Here is a 22,396-nt window from a genome sequence, read left to right on the forward strand (position 1 = left end):
TGAGATGAGCAATTGCACTTTTCTTTGCTAGGTCCAGTTATAGCCATTGCTTAAAAGGAGAAATGATCAAAGTTGCAACAGGATTAGGAAGATGTTAGAAGTTGTTCCTGGTTCTTATAAAGTACACAACCTGGTTTCACTGAATAGAATCAAAAGAATGCTTAGGTTCCCACCACCTCCTCCCTTTCACAGGACAGTCAAACATTTCTTATTGCAAGTGTAAATTTCTTTTTTTGTGTGTTTTTCAATTTTTGTTTCAAAAGTAAGAGTATACTCAAAAGTAACAAAAAAAGAGACAATTAAGTGTTGGTCTTCAGAAGAAAAGAAAAGAACATTTTTTTTCTTTTCTCCCCTAATTAAAAACCATCACGCGCCAGTACTTTTTGTCTCACATTTTATTAATGCACCTAATCTCTCTGCAGAAGCCGCTGCCATTTAACAGTGTGCTTACTTTGCAGAAATATTTATGATTTGAAAAACAAATGTTAGAAAAGTCAGGAATATGTGCGAGTGCTGGCAAAATGTCACACCAAATCCTGCAATTATTACTTTGCCTGGCCTTTACCTAAAGTGTATTCATCTTAATGCACACTTATGCATTCATTTATTTATGTCATAAAGCCACTGGAACAGGATGTTAGCAGAGGCTAATAACAGTGTCCTGCTGCTGGGTCTGCAATCAAAACACTCATGCATGAGTCAGTAACATTTTCAGGAAACACAAAACAGTCCTGGGCAAAACAGCAGTTTCATTCAATGGCTGGAAAAAAACCAATCCTGTAACAAAATTCTGTCCATCAAGTATTTTGTTGGTTTTTGTATTAATTATGTGCTTGCAATTATTTGTATAGGTATAGTACTCAAAGTTCCAACACAACATTTGCACCATTAGCCTAAGTTTAAAATAAAATTTAGAATTCCTCACATAGAACAAAAATTTAAGTCCTAATACTTACAATTAAACTTCTTAATAATAATAATATCTCCTCATTAAGTCTCTTGATTTAGTTTGCTGCCCTGAATGCAGTTTTATTAAACAGCACACGTATGAGATTAAAGTCCTCTATTTATTGAGCTCTGGCCGGTTCACAGCCTGTGCTCTAGACTAATTTCTAGCAGAGATAGCCTAGGTTGGCTAGGTTACAATTCAGAAATTTAAAAAGGGCCCATCATCATTCCTTCCTTATCAGCTTTACAAGAGCAGTAAGATCCAATAAAGAACTGTGTCTGTAATTCTGCTCTCAAAATGCTCATAAAATCAAGGTCACTATTACAGTTTCAAAGATTTTCTCTCTGGGGGGTCAGTCATTGTGTTACAGAGTATCCTCGTAATCTTTATGAACACTTTTTTCAGCTGAGTAAGCTGAAGTGGGAAAGAGACTTTGCTCACCTAGCCAAGTATTCTGAGGACTTCTTAGCCTTCTGGAACTACAAGAGATGTATCTTTGAAACATAAACTGAAGTAATGCACAGTGCTCTCCTTTCTTGGGCCCCGATTATGGCAAGTCACTAATTCCTACTGCAGTCAAAAGTTTATTCACTCGTGTTATGTTCTGCCTTATCAATAAAAGTTCTGCAAAGTTTGGGTTTGGGCAATTTTGGTTCCACAGTCAATGACAATTCCACTTTCACTATCTTTTAGCTACTCTTGATCTAAACCTTGTCCAACCCTGGTAATTTCCACACCTCAGTATTACTCCTTTTGTCTTCTTGTTGGTTTTTATGTATAATGCATTTATTTACTTATTATTAAATACTTGCATTATCACATAGAAAAAAAAGAACTTTTAACTGTAAAATATTGTCTAAAATGTAAAGCTGGAGCGACATAATTCTCAACACAAAATCAAATTCATAGCAGAGAGTTTATGTATTTCTCAGGCAGGCAACATCTCAGTTACTAATCTCTGCAATATAGCTGCCACTGCTTCTGCTCCCCTGTATTTCCTACCGATTCTCATCTGCAGCTGCACAGAGAATGTAAGCCCATTATCAATTTTCTTTTTCTGACTATCAGCAATTTCATAACACTTGATACTTTACAAACAGAAGCTCACAGAAGGTTTGATTACAAAGTGCAGTACCTCATAAATCATCTCAGAAATGTCATTGTTTCCAGCATTTATACCCCAAATAAACACTCTAGATAATTAAATTACAGGAATACATATCATGCATCATGCACAAATGTTGTATCTTATGCTGGTAAAAGCCCCAATGATAACTAATTGTCTCCTCCTGTAATACATGAAAAAAGGCAGAAAATATAAACCTAAGTAATTTCAAAAATAAAACATTTGTAAAATGACAAACTGTGAAACCCACTGCTTACAGATATCTGTGATAAGCTTCTGGCTAATCTCTGCAACCCCATCTCCAAATCACAGCCACTTGCACCTGAGCAACTTTCCAGCTCTCCTAGGAGCTTCCTTCATCCTGAATATTTGATTTTTTTTTGTTGCCCCTCCCCACCATTAGGTTGCTCTGGGACAAACTGTGCTTCAGAATGTGAGAAAGGAGCTGCCTGTGGCTTTGAATTGAGGAGGTGCAGAGGAAACAGCTTCAGGACAGAGCCTGGTTTGCAGGCACAGAGGGAGGCATGAACAGCACGTATCACTCAAAGAGAAAGGAAAACAGTGTCGCTTTCTCTAAAGGGGCCGGGAACCCCTGCAATCTAAGATATGTAAACAAGCAAGCTTTGCAAAGTTACTTGCTGTCCTTTCAACTTGACTTGCAATCTGCATCTCCTCCAAAACTGAGTCATCAGACCTATTTAGCTCACCTCTGCTGATGGATGTAAAAGGAATAGTGTGTTGCAGACAGGTTGGGAAGAGACTTTGACACCACCTTGGCAGGAAAAGCAGTTATTCAATGCTGAAGAAACATTTACCAAGCAGTATTATTATGCCATTTGTGCTCTAAAGGGAAATCAGTGGCTAAAATGTAACAGCAAAGATGAAGCCTATGGCAGCCCTCAGAGACAAAGCTTCATTTAGGATAATGCACTGAGCACTTGAGCTGTGCTCTGATCTTCTTACAATAAATCAGGTCATATTCCAGTAGTATAATAAATGTAATTTCACAAAGTACTTCCATGACTGAATACTTCAGTATACTTAATGAAATAAGGTAGCAAACAAAAAGAAAATTTCTTGTGCACACAACAGCAAGAGACACCTCGTTAAGTGTAGGAAATGCCACAAGCCAAATGAAATACTATTGAAGTAAAAGGAGCAAACACTTCATTCTCAAGGTTACTGGTGCAAAGTAAGAATACAATACTGTATGCACAAATACCAAGTTTATGGAGAAATTATGCATTATCAAATGCAGTTTCATAGCATATGATATCACTGCAGCTTGTATATGTCTTATTTGATGGAGACAAATCACAAGAAATTCCTATTGTCTGAGAAATGTCTGAACTGCTAATGGGGAAAGAGACTAAAACCATACTTCAAAGGCACAAATCCCAGATCAGCAACTACTTATGATAATAGTTCACAACTAATGTTTGCCTTTCCAAGTTCTGCCTCCGTTTTTGCCAACATATTGGCTCTACATTGTGAAAATGAATAAAGAAAATCATATCTGTCCTTATTGTGTATGTTAGGAAATTAAACATACATACCTTTGTAACTCTGCAAGGCCTTTTTTTTTTTAGCAATAATTAAAACTAAACCCCAAACCTTCTCTATAAATAGGGAAAGTAGATATAGAAATTATCTTTACATATAGCATAGCTAGTCCTTTGTGCTTTACAGGAAACAAAAATATTTGTGGAAAAAGAGAAACATTACTTCAAATCTAAATTCCATAAAGGCATTTTCATTCCATCGAGCTTGCCACAAAATATTTGGTACTGGAAGAGTGGTCAGAGGCATGCAGACACCACAGTAAATCAAAGGAGAAGTTGAGTAACTACAGATTAATAAACCCTCATTCAGTTATTGCTTTCCAGCACGCTTGAATTATATTTTGTTTGAACACTGAGTTACTTATGTTCAGTTAACATAATGATTTTTAATAATTTACATATTGGACTCATTTGCTGAAAAATTTCTCGGCGAGTTGGCAACAGACACTCTCCAGATTCAAGCACTTCCTCATACCTCCTCACAAAGTTCATTACATGAAGGGGGATCTGTATATCCATTGCACAGAATTACAGTTTTAATTAATTAATTTAAGTAGAAGGATGTTCACAAAGCTGGAGGACCCTTAGCTGTATGTACCTCAATCTATCTGGTAGTGCGAGGACTGAGATGAACTTTGGAATCAGCAAACCTGTGCAGTTCTTTGGCAGGGACGAAAATAATTACCTGACAAAGCTTTTTAACAAAATAACCACCTCTTAGCAAAGCTCATGCTTCAAAAGAATTGAAGTTGGCAATTAGTAGCTAACATGGTTTTAATGTTTTGTTCATTTTGTCTTGGTTAAAACAAGTATGGTATTTATCTGCCAGTCATAATTTATTATTTTAGTGGCAAGCATATTTAATATGCAAGCCAACTTAATGATTCACTCTATAAACAACAATTTTTCAGTAGTCAGTGATCCACAAGGCAATATTAACTGAATGAATGCATCTTGGACTTCTGTTTGTTTATTCAGTGCTGTTTGCATTAACAATTATCTAGTGTCCCCCAGAATAAACACCCACAAAATGACCTAACGACTCACCCAGTCTGTTCTGGATTGGCAAAAGAAAACTATTGCAAACAGCAAAATAAAAAAAAAAAAAACAAAACAGAACAACACAAGTCAAAATCTTTAAGAAGGAAAAAGCAGTATTAGACGAGAATAATCTGAAAACTGTGATATTAAATGGCAATGGGCTGCTGCTGCATGTCTTTAAGTGAAATGTACTATGGCAAACTGGAGCATGAAAGTTTGGCTCTGGGTCAAAGTCTGGAATGCTGTTAGGAAAAAAATAAATCTTTTGTCTGGTCTCTCACTTTTCCAATGTTACCCTTTGGTGACTCAGTAGATGTGTCTAAATATAATTATGTACTTGATTTCAAAGAGGGTAGTGCACATGTCAGAGCCCAAGCTTGCACTAAATGTCTCCTTATTCTTCTCTGCTCTGGAGGCTGCATGAACTGTGACATGATTTGGATAATTTCTGAGTTTTGCCAAAATAACAGTGCCTTTTGTCAGAGATAAACAGAAATTCTTCTCTGACTATTTGGCACTGTAGTCTAGATTTTCTCTACATTATCTCTCAACTCAAAATTTTTGTGTAGAAGACATACTGGCATTCCTCTGCCAAGGCAATTGTTTCACACTCAAATGTAAATTTCATGCCTCTGGCATTATGCCTAATGCTAATAATTCAGTGAGACTTTCCACATTACACTGCGTCTTTTGATTTCACTTAAGTTAAAACAAACAAGCCAAAAACATTGTACCAGTGTCCTAAAGGAGGTTAGAAAATAAATCAATGGTTGTAAACACTCAGGAAATATTTATTTGGGATTTTTACATCCTTTATAAACACCTGATAAATATATTTATACATGCATATATAAACATGTGTCAGGTCCAGAGTTAACTGCGGAAGTTCTTGATGAAAAAATAATAATTCACAGTGAAATTTTAAAAATCTGTATATCCTGCTTAAGAAAAATCAAATAAACGTGCAATGAATAATGAAAATTGAAACCAGATTAAATGAAGAAAGGACATGATATCAGATTTAGTACAGATGATGTTCATTGAATCCAAGTAATATGAATCTGTTTTATGCTCAGTTTACAAGAGTATGAAGAAGCACATATTTCAATTTTTTCAATTGACAAAAATTTTTCCCATATACCACAGAAAATGCAAACCAGGATTTTCCAATAGATCCAACATCATTTCTGCTCATTTGATACAGTTTGAATCACAAACACCAGTATGTCTTGATAGAGCTTGAAATAAAAAGGTAAGAATAACTGAAAGAAATGACAAGTTTCTATTCTCAGAGAAATTCAGATGTTTCATTAAATTCAATGCAAACAATACAAATAAGACATTTTTAATTGCCCCAGGAAAAAAAAATCCAAATTTCATTTGAAATTTCATTACCAAACCAATACTTCATTATGACCTTTTCTTATTTTGATGGGGTTGAAATTATTTGACTAAGGTCAAAACATTTTCAGCCTGTTTTATCATTAGGTTTTATGAAATTATTCCTATCACTAAAAAGAATATTCCTATTTTATATTCACAATATCAAAAAACTGTCTCTATTATATTACCAACTTATGTATCATGATGTAACACATTTGTAATGGCACTAGACCTTACCAGCCCTTTCCACTGAGATGGTAACAGAAATCACTGCAGCCCACTAAAATAACTGGCATAATTTCTTTCAGTGAATATTTTCATATTGTTATTTGGAGTTTGCTTTCTACTTAGAAATTGGCACCATCACCAGTTTTGCAACTGCAGTCAGTTTCTTTGCTGAAATTGAATTGGGCTATATCAGAGATTAAAAGGTTTAGGCAATATGACTGGAAGCTACCAAAGAAGATGGGCAGAGAGGCAGTTTGAGAATCTATGGGAGAAAACTGAGTCAGTGCAAGCTGGAAAAACAGAAGAAATTTGGTACTTCTTTTTGGTAAACAACACTCTTTGCAGAGACATTGAACTCAAATGACTACACTCTGGTATCAGAATCACCTAGGTAAAACATGAGAGAACAAAAAAAATTGGACATTGTAAGAGCAAGACCAGATTTCTTATTTAAAGGGGACTAAGGCATCCCTGTGTTGCACTGCTGCTTAGACAAACTGTTGATGTTTACTGTGTCAGGTCACTGATCCTTGAATGCCACTGATTTTCTTCACTGCAATTTCATCCTTCCTTTCTTCTATAAAATATGAACTTACAGATTTTCCATAAATAATCAAGTCAATAACAAAAAAATCAATTCATATAAATATTTAAATCAATGTGATTAACTGACCATTTGACAGATTTAGAATTAAGTCTGAACTGCAACTTAGTTTCTAGTACCAGGTCCTGTAATCCACAACAGTATTCCTGTTTGAGAATTCCTGTCACAACAAGCATGCACGCAATTCCAGTGGTCACTATTAAAAACTATGCATTTGTTTTGTCATCTCTGGGATGTCATAGCTACAGCAGAGAGACCAAGGTTTATTGCAGTTGCTGCTACAGTCTTGCCTTATCTGCAAAGTCACTTATAAAGGCTACCAGTAAACAAAACACTTCCTCAGGTTAAGGTAAAAAATCCAAACAAACAAACAAACAAACAAAAAATCCCCAAACAGTAACCTATTTCAAAGAGTTGCCAGTAAAGGAAGGAGGAATTATACAGTATATGAACTAGGAAATTCTAGCAAAGAGAGATACATAATCATTGTTTGCATAGTCTTTACCACATTTCCCTTTTTTTTTTTTCAGAGCAGATGCTTCTATATAGAAGAATTCAGTACTTATAGAAAACAAATACCAACAACTTGGCTCAAAATTAATCAACATAATTAGATCTTCCACTTGAGTTTTATATGATTGCAGCAAAAGCCTCTTTAACTACTCTGGAATCCAGAAAGCAGGAATTTGTAGCAATGCTGTTGTAATATCATCAAGTCAAGTTTATTTACCATCAAACTGTTCCTGCAGTAGTACATTGTCAAAATGTATAAAAAGGGAACTTGAGATATGCAAAATATGCCACATAGGAAAACACAGCACTTAAAGCACTGTAAAATTTAAACAAACAAAGTTAAGTAGCCAGTGAAAAATACTTTACAGCTAATTAAAAAATATCCCTGTGAAAGCAGCACCCCTCACTGAAAATCCTCTTCTGTGGAAGTGGATTGGAATGGGACTGCGAAATGGTCACCCCAGCTGTCCACACATCCCTATCCTGCAGCACGTTAATCCTGCTACAGGGCCATCACAGCAAGTCAGAAAAAAACCCACCAACTACAATGTACTCCACTTTTAGAAACAGAGGTTGATTCAGACAAACACTGGCTAGTGGTAAACTGCTGATCCAGGAACACTGAGTTGCCACACAATGAAACCTGTGCAGGACAGGCATGGGTCGAGAGCTGAAAGTAGCAGCCCTATTTAATCGGATGGCAATTACTCATTTTGGATTAACTACTGTTCAGATTAGGTTTTATTTAATGCATTCTTGAGCTCACTGAAAGCCAAGATGGCAAACACTGAAAATCATAAGGATTTTTCTTTGCAAAATCTTGGACACATTCATGATGCAAGGTAATTGTGAGGTGGGACTAATATCACTAATTCCTTCTATGATTGTCTTTCACATGCCACTAAATGTAGATGAAGAAAGATAATGAGAACCTGAACGTACAGTCAAGCAGACTGGAAGATGCTGAAGTCATGATGAAAAGGTGTTATCAGGAGTAAAGTGAAAAGAATGTGGAAGGGATCTAAAACTTGGTAAGTCAGCAGAAAGGGGTCAGGGCACATTAAACTGAGGAAGCTTTTGCACCTTGGGCAAGTTGAGGGATGAGGAAAAAGAAGACAACCTTCAGGACATTCCTTTGAAGGTTTGTAGACACCATATAAAACTTGATTCCAAGGAAATGCGCCCAAAATCAGACCCAAATTCCACAGGCACGGTAGTGTTATGCCAGTTTTTCTGTACAGAATAAAAAAATTAAGGAATGTCAGCAAATTCATTGTCTCTGTTGCTAAGATGCTTGTATGGACTCTCATATGGATTTAGTCCATGACAAGTAATACGCTCCAAAACAGCAGGCTACGTGACTCAGGAATTAGTAAAAGGATCATTTTTAATAGCCAGTTTTCTCCCAGCCACTCTCCTCCATAGCAAAAAGCAGTTAAAAAAACATGGATGTAGACTGTTTTATGCAATTACCTTAATGTCAGAAGTCAGCTTCATTGATAATGATAAACATGATCTAGGAACTTTCTGTTTTAGAAACTCACAAAAAGTGGCAGAACATTACAGCCAGTACACTAGCTCAAGTGAGTGTTCTGAAGTGTCTGTCCCTGAGAGTATCAGAAGATACCTCATTATGGGTTACTTTTTACATGAACTTTTTTTAAAAGTCAGTTCCAGTAGAGAATTTAGATTGTGAATGTGTAGCTGAAACAGAGTCATACTGCATACACAAGGATGATTTAAATTTGCATACCTTCGTTTAATTCAAGTATTTTCCAATGTTTAACTTATCTGAAAGATTTTAAACGTAAGTCTTGAACCAAATGGGACTCAAATTTCAAAAATTCCAATTATATCGCCAAAATTCACCAGTATAGTAGATGAATATCTATATTGGTGAACTAAAGAGTACCAAAGGACTTCTCCACTTCAGACACAGTCACTGAAGCAAAGCAGGAGTTTTGCTCTTCCTTCTTACTTTCCAGGTCTTTCAGGCAAGAGAGTAGAGGAGAGGACAGACTTCAGGTCACAATTTCTTTATTCACTTTAAAATCTATTTCAGGGAATGGAAAGGTTATAGTTTAAAGACTCCATCCCCTTATCCTGTGGGGAACTAGAGGAAGGTATAGGGTTCTTTTTCAGCATACATTTTTCCCCAAGGTAATGGGAGTAGGAGAAAAATTTGAGACAAAGAGAGAGTGAGACTTGGTTAATAAAAGTAACACAGCAACACAGAGCCAGTCCAACAAGACTGATGAAAGAGGAAAAAGCATCAAACAGGAAAAACATGATAGAAAAGGGAAGAGGTAGTTAATAAGAGCAATGAAAGAAAAAATGTGAAGAAGGGGAAAACAGAAACATATTTAAAACTCATTTCATTTCACCATTACACATTTTTATGTGATAAAATAAATTTTGTTACTTTTTTTTATCAATAGTATTCCATGTGTTAATTATGACTGCTAAACTGAAGGAAAGTACTTGGGTTATATGGAAGAACCTAACTTCTTTACACATCGTTTTCTTCTCCCCCTCTCTCCTTCCTCCCAGCAGACTTGGATAACAAAAGATAGAAATTGGAAAAAGAGAAATATATGTAAATCTTAGGGATAAGCTGATTATAAGCAATAATATTAAGGAAAGAGGGTCAGAGATGCATTAAGAAATAATTCCCCTGCATTTTTAGTCACATGGCTATGGTAACTGGGCATTATTCCAGAAATCTTTACACAAGATTACCAGAACTATCAAAGTTCATCACTTGTGACATGCCTACTGAAAACAAATTACTTCAATGCAGTTTTGGGTACCATCTAAATCACAATTGCTTAAAAGCATTCTTTATCATTCTAGAAATATTAAAGCGAAAGAGAGATATGCAATGAGAACAAGCTCTGTACAGAAGACCAGTGACACACTGAATTAAAGCAAATTAAGTCAATGTTAGCACAAGACACTGATGGAGGAAATGAATACGGAGGAAATGAATATGTGGGGCTGTACGGCATGTTTGAGGATCTGAGATTTGGCAAACCTTTCACAAAGGAATGATTAAGGCACGAAGCTCAGCTAAATTAGGATCATGCAGTGGAACAAAATACTATTTTTAGAATCTGTTGACGACCACATAGCCCAGGGAAAAGACTGGCCTCTTGCTTTCAGGGTAAGTGACAGCAATGACATCAGGGTAAATTACAAAGGCATACTGAGAGTATACAGCAGACAAGTTAAATCTGAGACATATACATGGCAATGGGAAATGATGGCTTAGCAGAAGTTCTGTAAACTTAATTTCAAGGATGCTGCTACTCAGAGAATCCAAAATATATGTTCTTTTCCCACTTAATAAACATGCCCGAATAAAAATTAGCCTAAGAAATCTTGTTATCATACACCTTTATCTGAGCTTGAAACTTTATCAGGAAAAAAAATTGTGAAGAATAATGTACTGACATTGAGAGGGCATCTTTTCTGATGGCTCTAACTTCAAAAGTATTTTCTAATGCTTGCCTGTGATACTTGATAATAATTTAAAATTATTCTTCATAAAGCATAGCTGACTGAGCCTGATTTAAAATTAGGTGAAAACTAAAATGCTAAAGAAGATATTAGAGAGTTTTGCACTCTTTGGGAAATGTTTCTCTTTTGAAAATTAAGATTTTTTTTGTGTGTGTGTTGCTGCTATTACCTCTCCTAGCAACAGCACAACTTCCAGGTTCTTCAGTTCTTCATGGTTTAACAGCCATTAAATTCTGCTTAAAAAAATGGTTCTCTCCATGAGAAATATTTAAGCTTCCTGCTGTTTAAACTAGTCAAGTTCCTGTTTTTTTGATTCTTTTTCTGAATACTGCATGTCTTCTGTAAAAGTAGCAGCAGTTTTCAAGCAGCAATTTTAACAATCATTAAAAGTCAACCTATAAAATATCATGAGAGTCTGGAAGTACTGCTGTGAGAATTTGTAACCTACCACTCGAACATCAGCATGATTTGGGAAAGATGATAAGGACTGAAAAGTAGTAAATATCCATCAAGGTTTACAGTTATTTTGGATTCTTACAATGTGGTAGAAGAAACTGAAGAAAGAGAACATCTGTTAAAAACCTGGGAGAAAAAACTTTCATGATTAGTTTTTAATAGTTCAAAAGAAAAAAAATCATCCGTACCATGCAGTCTCACAGTCTTCTACTTGCTCCTCTGACTTTTAAAAGAGACTGTCTTGGGGAAAACCAACTGATAAACAATCTGCTGTGATAACTGCAGCATAATGTTTGAGAAAACAATGCATGCTACCTTCTTGATCTTGGTGTACCTAAACTTACTGAAAAGCAGTGTTTCCTCTACTTTCAAAAACAAACCCCTCATAATGTGATGGGGTCATGAAACTGATCATGCCAGTCCTTGCAGGGATTGGGATAATTGTCTTCATGAAGTCTGAAACAGCCAAATACCCAAGACTTTCCTTTATAGACTATCATTTCAAGTTCAGCTTAAAAAAATTAAAAGAGGAAGGGAAGTGCCACTGTAGTTTTGAGCAAACTTCAGTTCTGTTCAATATTCTCTAGTAAAACCCTGTGAATAGCCTATAAATAACTGCCTATCTGGATTTCCTTTAAAAAAACAAACCTAAAGTGTAATCCCACTTTATATGACCTGGGATCTAAAGCATATACTTCTAACTTTCCAATTTATTGAGCTGGGCATCTCCCCTTCTGTATTCTCCCTCTATTCTTGATGCACCTGACTGGTTATGGTGAAGTGAGGTCATATGAACACACATATGAACATCTTATTTGAAGAAGGGTTTATCAAAGGCTTTAGAATACTCTTTGAAAATTATTACATCCTACTACTGAACCCATCTATTAATAAAGAAACAACATCTAGCAACTGTTCTTCAACAAATTATTGATTATAAACATAATTGGGAGTCCTTCTTAACTTAGCAGACTAGTCCTACTTGAGGCTTGAGAGTAGTGTTCTGTTAAAGAGGACCCTAGCACAGCAATGAACCCTTCAAAAATGGTTTAAGATTTGCCATTCCAATGAACCTTTTGGTTCTCCTTCATAAGAGCAGGGCAGGAAGATAAAACTTGTATTTTCAGGCCTTCCTCAACAGAACAGTGGAGCTTATGTTCTCTCTTAGGTTTCAGATTATGTTTAGCTAGACAATACTCCTTCTGTTCAAATGGGATGAAGACAATGTCTGTGCTCTGGTCTTGTGGGATCTTTCTATATGGGCATGAATAATAATGTAAAAATATTACTCTAATAATAAAAAAATTAGTATCAGTGTATACAGTAGGGTGCTATGTTTGGCCAAGGAACTATCCCATCATTCTAAAGTCTAAATAACAGGCTAAAATTTCTAGACAGAGTTCCAGTATTGGGGGGTTTTTTCAGTCTCTTTCTGTATATTTGACAACACTCAGTTGCCTTAGGAATTCCTCTGCCCCTGGACTAGTAGCCTGTAAGACTTCAAGATACCAACCTTGCAGTAGCCACTGCAAAAACACATTATGCTGTCCAGGTTATTAGATCACCTTCACTCCCTGTGCGTATCTCCCACCACTCCATCCAGAAGCCTGTTCTGATATGGCTTCAGAACACCTTTTCCCATTTCTTGGGGAAGCAGCTGTCATGTTCCCCAAATGTGTTCACCCAAAGCCACTTCTACACAACAATCAGTCAGGCAGGTTGTGGTTGAAGAAAAACAGAGGAGGAAAAGAAAAAACTCCTATTCTCAGAACTTTTTTAATGTGATACAGCTCCTCCTGCTTTTAAGACAAGAATTTAGCAAAGGTCCCTTCTTTCCTTCCTGCCTTCCTCCCTGCCTTCCTAACAGCTTTATGAAGCTACCACTTATAAATTCTCATTTTTAAAGTTAGGAACAAATTTTAAAATCTTGCTGAACTGAGGCTTCACATCCACTAAGACTGAAGTTGAATTTTCATCTCCCTATGTGTAAAAACTAACTTCCAGAAGTAACAGATTCAATAAGGCTTCTTGAATTAATGGTAATAGTTCACTTGCATTTTTGAACATGTAATTAAAAAAGAAGTGTTACCAATGAGTTATATAAAGATATCAGATGGCATCTGTTTCAGAATAACAAGAAACCCTTTAAATTTAAGTAATCTGAAATAGTCCACATGAACAACATCAAATAAAAATCCTGACATACACTATTATAACCATTACTGAGAAGTCTCAGGGAGGAGATTTTCATATTCACAAGTCTGCATAGTATAACTCAGTTGGTCCTGAACAACACTGATACATAAAAAAAAAAAAAAAAAAAAAAAATCGAAATCTAAAATTTAACTTTTTAAAAATTGGTTATCTAGAGACTGCTTCTTATACTTTCCTTTCTTGTGTTGCTGTTTTGTGGTCTTCTTTTACCCTTATGGATGACAGAAAAAAATAAAAAGGTGAATTCCAGGTCAGAGATACTTTACTAGCCTCTATTGATGGGGTGAGATTATTGGCAGAGACTGCAGGAATTTTCAGTCTTTTGTAAAAGACCACATGCTGTAATTCCTTTGGACTTCAATGAAGTTTACCATGTGGCATCTCCTTTATGATCTTTGCTTAGCTTCCATTTTCAGCAGAGGCCATTTAAAAAAACAAACTACACAACAAGAACAAAAATTGAACATACTATTTGAATTATTTTATCACCCAATATATGCGGACCATGATGAAGCTGCAACTAATCTGTATGTTAGGTGAAAATGAACTGCATTTTCCATACTAAGTTTGACTTTTAAGTTCCTTGGGGAAAGCAGTCATGAATTGCACTAAATTGCATAGAGCTAAGAATACCAAGAAGTTGATAATTAATAATAAATACTTAAAATATCTGCACTAATTTATCATTTTCATTTCTAATCTTTTGCTTGTGACATCTTACCATCTCCACATCCCCATTATTATCCATATTAGTATTTTTAAATTTTTATGTCTCACTCCTTATCTTTTTACAAATTATATTAGCCTTTGGTTTTAATTTATGTTGGAGTTCCTCCCAAACTCAATTTCCTTCTATTTATATCTGAAAGTTATGTAAGGAAGTTGGATGTGGCATACTTAGTAAGGCTCAACTGCTTCCATTCTTATATTACACTATTAGAAATGTCTTAGGGTATTCAAAATATTCAAAATATTCAAAAACTTGGACTGAAAGAATTTGCTGTAAGACTCCAGCTTCAAGTCCCATAGCTTTCTCCTTTCTAAATTCTAAAGATGAGGTATCACATTTATCATCTTTTAGAAAATTGTAGGTCATTTAATCTAGTATACCAGAGACCTGCCTGAACATTTTTTTTTCTTTTTCCTCTTAATATTCGAAATAAAATAATCATTTTCCAATGAAAGGTAGGTCAAAACTAGAAAACAAAATTACACTGGAATAATACCGCAGAGTCTCTTTCCGAAATCCTAAAGAAAGAAAAAAATTGACTAATTTATGTACTTACAGAGTGATGGAAGCTAACTTGGACCAAATACAAGCGGGTAGAATTTTGAAAGCTCCCTGTAAAATGCTGAAAAGTTCTGCTACAGAAAGGGAGGAAAACCCACAAAAGTTTAAGTGATACACTGTAGTCAGCTTTATATTGTGGAAAATAATGCGTTTCTCAATATTCATCTTATTTGATGGATGAGCTCTGTCCAGGATGAAACCTATTGTTCATGGATTTTTTTTTTTTAACATGACGTAATTTCTTAAATAAATGCACACTTGCCATATATTAGCGCATTTGAATTTAGGCAATTCTCCAAATTCTTCATTTTCTACAACCTTATTTCGAAAACAATGCAGGTAATTCTTAGCAGGTGACCTCTTACTCTGACAGATCATGCAGAAAGCTGACTGTGATTTAAACAACGCAACAGGTTTGAGAAATTGCTCTCATGCTTTTAAAGTCAGAAATATAGTGATGCTTCAACCCCACTACACTCTGTGCTCTGCAATCGCCCAGGTAGCTCCATTCAGAGACACTGTTCTAAAATATAGAACAAAGGATCTCAGAAATGTGTCCTACTTTGAGATTAGAATTCAGAGGGCCATTAAATTAAAGCATTGACTAATACCTTTTCCTTTTCTCTTTACTGCCTCTCCTTTCACATTTCATGAAACCATGTCAGGACTAGCCTGCTGAAGCAGAATTAGAATTCCTGAGAGAAGATCTGAACTGTTTAAATGTTAAACATGTCAGTGTGTGACAGAGCCACACTTCTGCTCTACAGCAATAAGTAGTACAAGGTCTATCTCTCTCTTCTCGATCCTCGGGTGAAAAGAAAAATTGATGTCAGTCACATTCAGCAGGTACCTACCTACTGTATCTTACCCTGCCACTCCAGACAGAAATGAAGTGCTGCAAGACCATTCATAGTCTCTGAAACTGCAAAGGTAGGTATAGTACAAAAATTGAACAAAATACATACAGCTCTTGTATATTAAAAGCCTTTTGAAAAAGTCGTTAAGAGACATCATGGGCTTTTCTTCAGAATTCTCTTGATAATACAGCCGATTATGGAAAAAATTAGAGAAAAAAGTCAATATACACAGTTTAACACAGAAATCATTCTATTATTTAGAACATTTTTGCAGTGGCTACTGTGGAGTTCAGTCAGTGATGAGCTCGAATGCAAGTTAATATGCAGTAAAGAATATCTTCCTTTTCCTGTTCACTCTTCCTTCACAAAATAAATTCCAAATCATTAAATAGAAACACCTATCTGCATGTAACATTTAGCTTCAAAATCCCAATTCCAAAAGGCACGAACGGCTGGCACAGAAGTATCTCAGGACATATCTTCAGTTGCACTGAACAACATTAGAATGAACAATGCATTTTGATGCATATCAGAAACAGATAATGTAGATAATTTGCTGCTGCTTTCAGTGTCCTAATGTTAACTCACAGTCATCTAACCAAAAGGCCACCTGCTCTGCCACTGTAAGATAAATAGCTCATTTAAGATTAGCAATAATCTACTTGCTTTCATCTGCTGTAGATAAAAGAGAATCAGTAAAGAAAATTAAACACAGCAGGATTTCGTTCAGGTTTAGCCCACCTTTTCAGTCATGAAAAGCCATTAATTCAGCTGGGTTTTAATAAAAACCTTGGGGTCAGATCATTGTCACAAGACACAGGTGTGCTGGCCCTCCTTTGGCTCTCACTGTCCTCTAACTCCTCAGAACATGGACAATGCAGGAAAATGGCTGATCCAGAGCTTAAAACAAAGCTCTGCAACCCCAACAATCACCACCTTTCTACACTCTCAGATTCATACAGAGGATGATCAAAGTCATGGGGGTGGAAGAAGGTGTTTAAAGAGGGATAGAGGGGGCCACACCAAGGCACCACTCATGTGCCACCAAGGCTACCCCTTTCCTCTTGGCAGTGGAGGACATATTAACCCTACCTAAGCTGGTGCACAAGGAGCATGCATGAGCTGAAAGACTCAACAGATGGATCCAGTTAATTTCGAGTAGCTGGACCCAACCACAACACAAAACAACATATGTTTGTACAGTTTTCTTACGGAATTAATTTCTGTATGCTCCCTGTAAGAAACTAAACAGTTCGCTACTCCTTCTTTACTCAATAAAAAAAAAACCAAATAGTATTTAAATTGTACTTAGTAATTACAGACTTTATTTAATTTATTTTTGCTATGCCATACAGTTTGCTCCAAACCCATAATTTAATAGTTACCCTTTTCATTATGGGTATCATATATGCCATAAAATTTAAAATATTGCTGCAGCAGAAATTATGGCTACAATTATGGAGGAAGACTCAGTGCCTTCAGCAACAGCATAATATAAATGCTGCATAATAATTCCATTTCCCATCCAAATGTTCTCTCAGATTAATTTACACAAGCACATTGCACTTTTCCTCATGTGCCACCAACTCAGAGTCACTCTAGAGGGATAGATAATCGCTTTTTAAACTCAGTTTTGTGCCACTGTTTGGGGTGAGACTTTCTTATTGAGATGCAATGACTGTTCTAACGACTGTTGCACAAGTGACTAGATGACAAGTTGTTTCTATGGAAAAGTTGACCTCTATGACCACTGTTACAAAAATTTTGCATCAGCAACATGAAGAAAAATGGTTTCACAAATGAAAACTTACATGAGGCAACTGCAATATGCTGACCAATTTCACTGGGTAAGGCCTGTCTTAAAGTCCTGTATTGCAATGTTTAACACTAATTTTCAAAGGAGTGGGCAGATATTTATTTTTATATATTCAGATCTCTATAAGCAGTAAGATTTACTCTGAATATGGAAAGGATTAAATACATCTTAAGTATTATAGGCTGTTGAATGCTTTGAAATAATATTACTTTGGTAATGACTACATTTCATCATTTTCTGTCCATTTTATGAAATCAGATGAAGCTAAACAATGAAGACAAAATCTATAGCTAAGTATCAAATATGTAAGAGAAAACCTACATAATTTACAAGTGAAACTGTTAACTAACTTGTCCTGTATTTTATTTCTTCTCACTTTTGTCTTTTCATGAATTCTGCACAAATCGACCCAATTCCAAGTATCTTCTACTATCACTAACTATGCCTTATTTGTTCAGTTTTGCAGATGAGATTTTGTCTCTGATGACTTGAGCAGAAATTCTTGCCATTGTATCTTCAAGGACACCAAGGACTTTAGGTTTGTCATAAGATTATTCTTGATTAACAAGAAGGTGTTGAGCCTAACTATAATTTCACACACTGGAACCTGTGACAGCACTAAGGAATCACCCCTGAAGTTCTGGTTCTGTAAAGACAGATCAGTGTTTTATACCATGGTACAGTCGTGATATTAAAGCCCACAGCTTCACTTACAGCAGCATTGAAAGAACATGTTACAGGGACCACTGTTGTGACAACAATCTTCTGCATTTGTCCTTCACTGTGTGACCAACATTCCGCTAGCACCAAAATCTACCTTCATAGAAAGCATATCACAGTAAACACAACTAATGTCTTCACTTTACATAATTGACAGTCATGAGACTTCTTTTCACAGTAATTGATTGGGCACCTCTTACAACCCATCAAAAGAACCCTGCTCACTAAAATGTTTAAGCAGAAAGAACAAGTTCTGATTTTCAAAACAAAATGTAATTAATTAGGATTCAAGTAATGATGAAATGTTATAAAATTAAAACAAAATACTTAAAAATTATCAATATTTTTAAATATACAAAAGTTAAGATTATGAAATGAAGAAATGGCAGAAAATAAATTACCTCATGTGAAGAAAAAAAACAGTATTTTGCATTTGTATGGCCACTAATGAGGATTCAACTTCCTTAAAATGATCTTTATAAGGGTTTATTTTTAAATTATAGGCTCACATATGCTTCTCTTTGGAGACTGAATGATTTCTATTTGGCTTTGAAATTCTTAAGAGTCTACTTCAGTCCCAAATTTAATAAACTGAACTCATTAAAAGGAGATTATCCTCATTTTTTTTAAATAAATGTGAATTGAAAAAATGTTCAAGTGACCCTTACGAACTGTGTTTTATCATCTATACTACAACGTTCATTTCAGGACCAAAACCAGGGAAATCTATCAGACATGTTTGAACTATATTTATGTGTTAATGAAAAGAAGAAATTATTTCTACCTGCTTTTCCATTTCAGTTTTGGAGGCCAAATAGTTATGTTAGTTCAAGCAAGTTTTAGGTCAGCAAACAATGCTTTAGAACTGACTCTCAAACTTTCGTAATATTTCCATTATTGTCACTCTCTTTAATTAATAGTAACAAAATTATTAGGGGAGAAATGGTATAGAAGTAATCAGAAGGCCTCAACCATAGCAGACAAAAATAAAAGCTGTGGGGCTTGACAGGGAAAATGCTAAAAGCCCCCCCCAAAAAAAAGTAATTGTCTCAAATTCCATCAGTCATATGATTATTATCCCAAATTACATTCATCTTATGATCATCACTGTCCAAAGGCACCAAAGCAGCACCTTTTCTTTTCACTTTTGGACCATAATCTGCTTTATCTGATTGTATGAGGGCCTCTCCTGTCCACCATGCTTTCGAAGACCTTCTGTAAGTCAGTAGAGGCACTTTGATGACACCAGCTGCCTAATGGTTTGATACATAAATTGTATATGTTCTGCTCCTACCCCCTAAACAATCTCTTGTTTACAAAAAGGTTCTTCTTAGCTGAAACCACATTCTTTTCAAGTGTACAAGGAAGTTCCTCCATTTTTTTCTGCGAAATAACCTTTTTGAAAGCTCCTCAAGTCTTTTTCTCTTATTTTATTTTTCAGTAAGGAGCAGATTGCACTTCACATGTGGGTGGGTTTTTTTGTTGTTGTTTTTGTTTTTTTTTCTTTTCAATAAATTATTAGTCAAGGCACAATCAACCATAGCTACCACTTACAAGTAAGATGGTTATTAACTTCCTTCTGATCTCCCCAGTGGGCACCACTTTCTCCGGGCTAAGGAAAAGTTCATGATTGAATCTCTAGAGTATTTTCTAAAATTCTTAGTATGTACGCAATACCTGATGCATCTTCATATTACAGTTTTGCAACTATTTTTGATGGAGAAAGCTTTTAACTGGGATAAAAGCTCTGAAATATTGTAAACATGAAAAGTTTATGAACTTTATTTTATTATAATAACATTTTAGCAGATATAAAAATAGTCAAGTGAGAGATATTCAATCCCATTCACTGCATTCTAATATCTGCAGAATTCATTGGGATTTTCCTCAATGAATAAAAACCCCAACATAATAGCCTTGATATTTATTTCTTACTCAGAATTTAATTTCCTGTCAGCCTTGTGTTTTTGCAAACTGCTTCAAACCTGATTCACACTATACAAAACCAGCAGTTTTTGATATGACTTATGAAATACTAGCATTAATCTAGGATTAATTTTTACTTTCATACAATTCCCTGGAACTTTTAAAGCTCTGAACTGAAAATGAAATTAAAAGGGTTTTTTTTTTTTGTTTTATCTACACCTACAGGTGTTTCAGTTCTTGAATACAGCTGTCTGCTGCTGCACACAATACATATTAACACCCTCACTACTAAGGGGAGGATGATAATTCTGAGCTTTAGAACAGAACATATACACTAGGTTATCCACTGTAATAAAAAAACTACACAGAAAAAGCATGAGAATATGCAAGCAAATTTTAAAAGGCAGGTTTAGATAAATGCAGAAAATACAGTGCAACAGGATCGACTTCAGTAATATCTGTATATTGTGTCTAATGTATTATCAAGGTAGTCCTTGCCATGGGGAGGTAGAACACCCTCAGCACTGATCAATATTTGATAGGCTGCTGTGTCTGAATGGTTTCCCACCAAAATCAGTGCAGTATCAAACAGGAACAGCATTCTGGCAACATGTAAGAAACTGCTAAATGAGTGCCTAAAAGACAGACATGGAAGATTTTCTGCAGAGAGAGACTATAACTCACAATTTTTTTCCACGAGTAAGCTTTTAAAGGTTTTAGAGACTCACTGAAAACATTATCTATATGACCGTGATTATATGCGCCTATTTTGGAATACATTTATATATATTAATATATATAAAACCAATCTAGATTTTTCAATATGCTTGAAACATCAGATAGAGGGAATCTTTGCAGCTTAGCATAGTGGTCTGGGTTTCTAAATTCAAAAATATCAGAGCAACACAGACTCAAAACTCTAATGCTGGACTTAAATTTGACTTTACTGAAAATCTCATCAAGTTTGTATATTTCTCAATGATATATTTTTTCTTTGATAAATATTAAAGGAATATACCAAAAAGAAGTTTTCCCTTACAGCAGAGTATATTTATCCACATGAGAAAGCACACCAAATAAATAAAAATGATAAGGTAAAGGTAACACATTTTATGTGTTAAAAGTTACTGAGGGTGCACCCCCACTCACACAATCATATCCATGATTAAGCCATCCTGTCACAGAAAGGAGAATAAATATGCGTTATTGTTCTATGTATCAATATCTCAATAAATGGACAGTATTGAACACAATGGTGCACTGATCCTAAGAGAGTAGGAAAGGTCAGGAGCTGCATTACTTTGTGTCTTACCTTCAAAAGAATCTCGCTGTATTTTTCACTCACTAATTTGTGAGAACGGATGAAGAACAAGCTTGGCCAGATTAGTACAGTGGTTTTGTGAACACACAGACATGTACACACACACGGTGTATTGTACAAACACAGCTGTCCCTGCACTGTTGTGGGTTGGAGGCTTGGGGTGGGGCAGGGATGTTGATGCTGTGACCTTCAGAGTTCTACAATATCTGAAATATCATTGACAATAATTAATTACTATGTACAGATTACTTCAGAGACTGGAGTGTGACTGTTCCCCAACACAAGCTACTAGTAAAGTTTTCATTGTAATTTTAGAAACAAGGCTCTTGGAGTAGCTGAAATTAGGTTTATCTAGATTACATTGCCAGTGGAGGATGGCTTGAGATAACTACAATAAAGGAGCATTTGTTCCATCCAATCTGTTCAAGCACTACAAAAGCCTCCTTTGGTCTACTGTTCATAGTTTTGGGTACAATACATCAAGGAAACAAACATGAAACAGATGGAGACAGTTCAGGGGACGGCAATAAGAATGATCTAACACCCAAAAAATATGACCTATAGACTGAAAATTTAAGTCCATCTAGCCCAGAAGAGAGACAAGGCAGCACATGCAGACATATACTTTAAAATATACACATATAAATACATATACACACGCAAACATGGAATTAATTCATAGTGAGGATGACTTAAGTTTCACATGAGGAAGAATTTTCCAGGAGTAGAAACCATCCAGCAGTTCGCAGAAATCTACTAAGGAAGTTCTGGTTTTCTTTTCTAAGAACCCATTAAGTAAAAATATTCTAGGATTGGTTCAAATACAGCTGATCTCGTGCTCTAGGGAAGGATTGTACAGGATGATCTCTC

The 22,396-nt window shown here is 35.5% G+C and overlaps 1 protein-coding gene across 4 annotated transcripts in view; it reads right to left on the bottom strand.

Annotated features, from left to right (window-relative positions):
- SNTG1 (syntrophin gamma 1) overlaps positions 1-22,396 on the bottom strand; it is a 334,181-nt gene that overhangs the window by 163,667 nt on the left and 148,118 nt on the right. The window lies entirely within an intron of this gene.

The sequence above is a fragment of the Corvus kubaryi genome, unplaced genomic scaffold (assembly GCF_017639235.1).
Source record: "Corvus kubaryi isolate FWS band 111438036 unplaced genomic scaffold, C.kubaryi_AGA036_p1.0 37312, whole genome shotgun sequence".
In the NCBI taxonomy this organism is placed as follows: domain Eukaryota; kingdom Metazoa; phylum Chordata; class Aves; order Passeriformes; family Corvidae; genus Corvus; species Corvus kubaryi.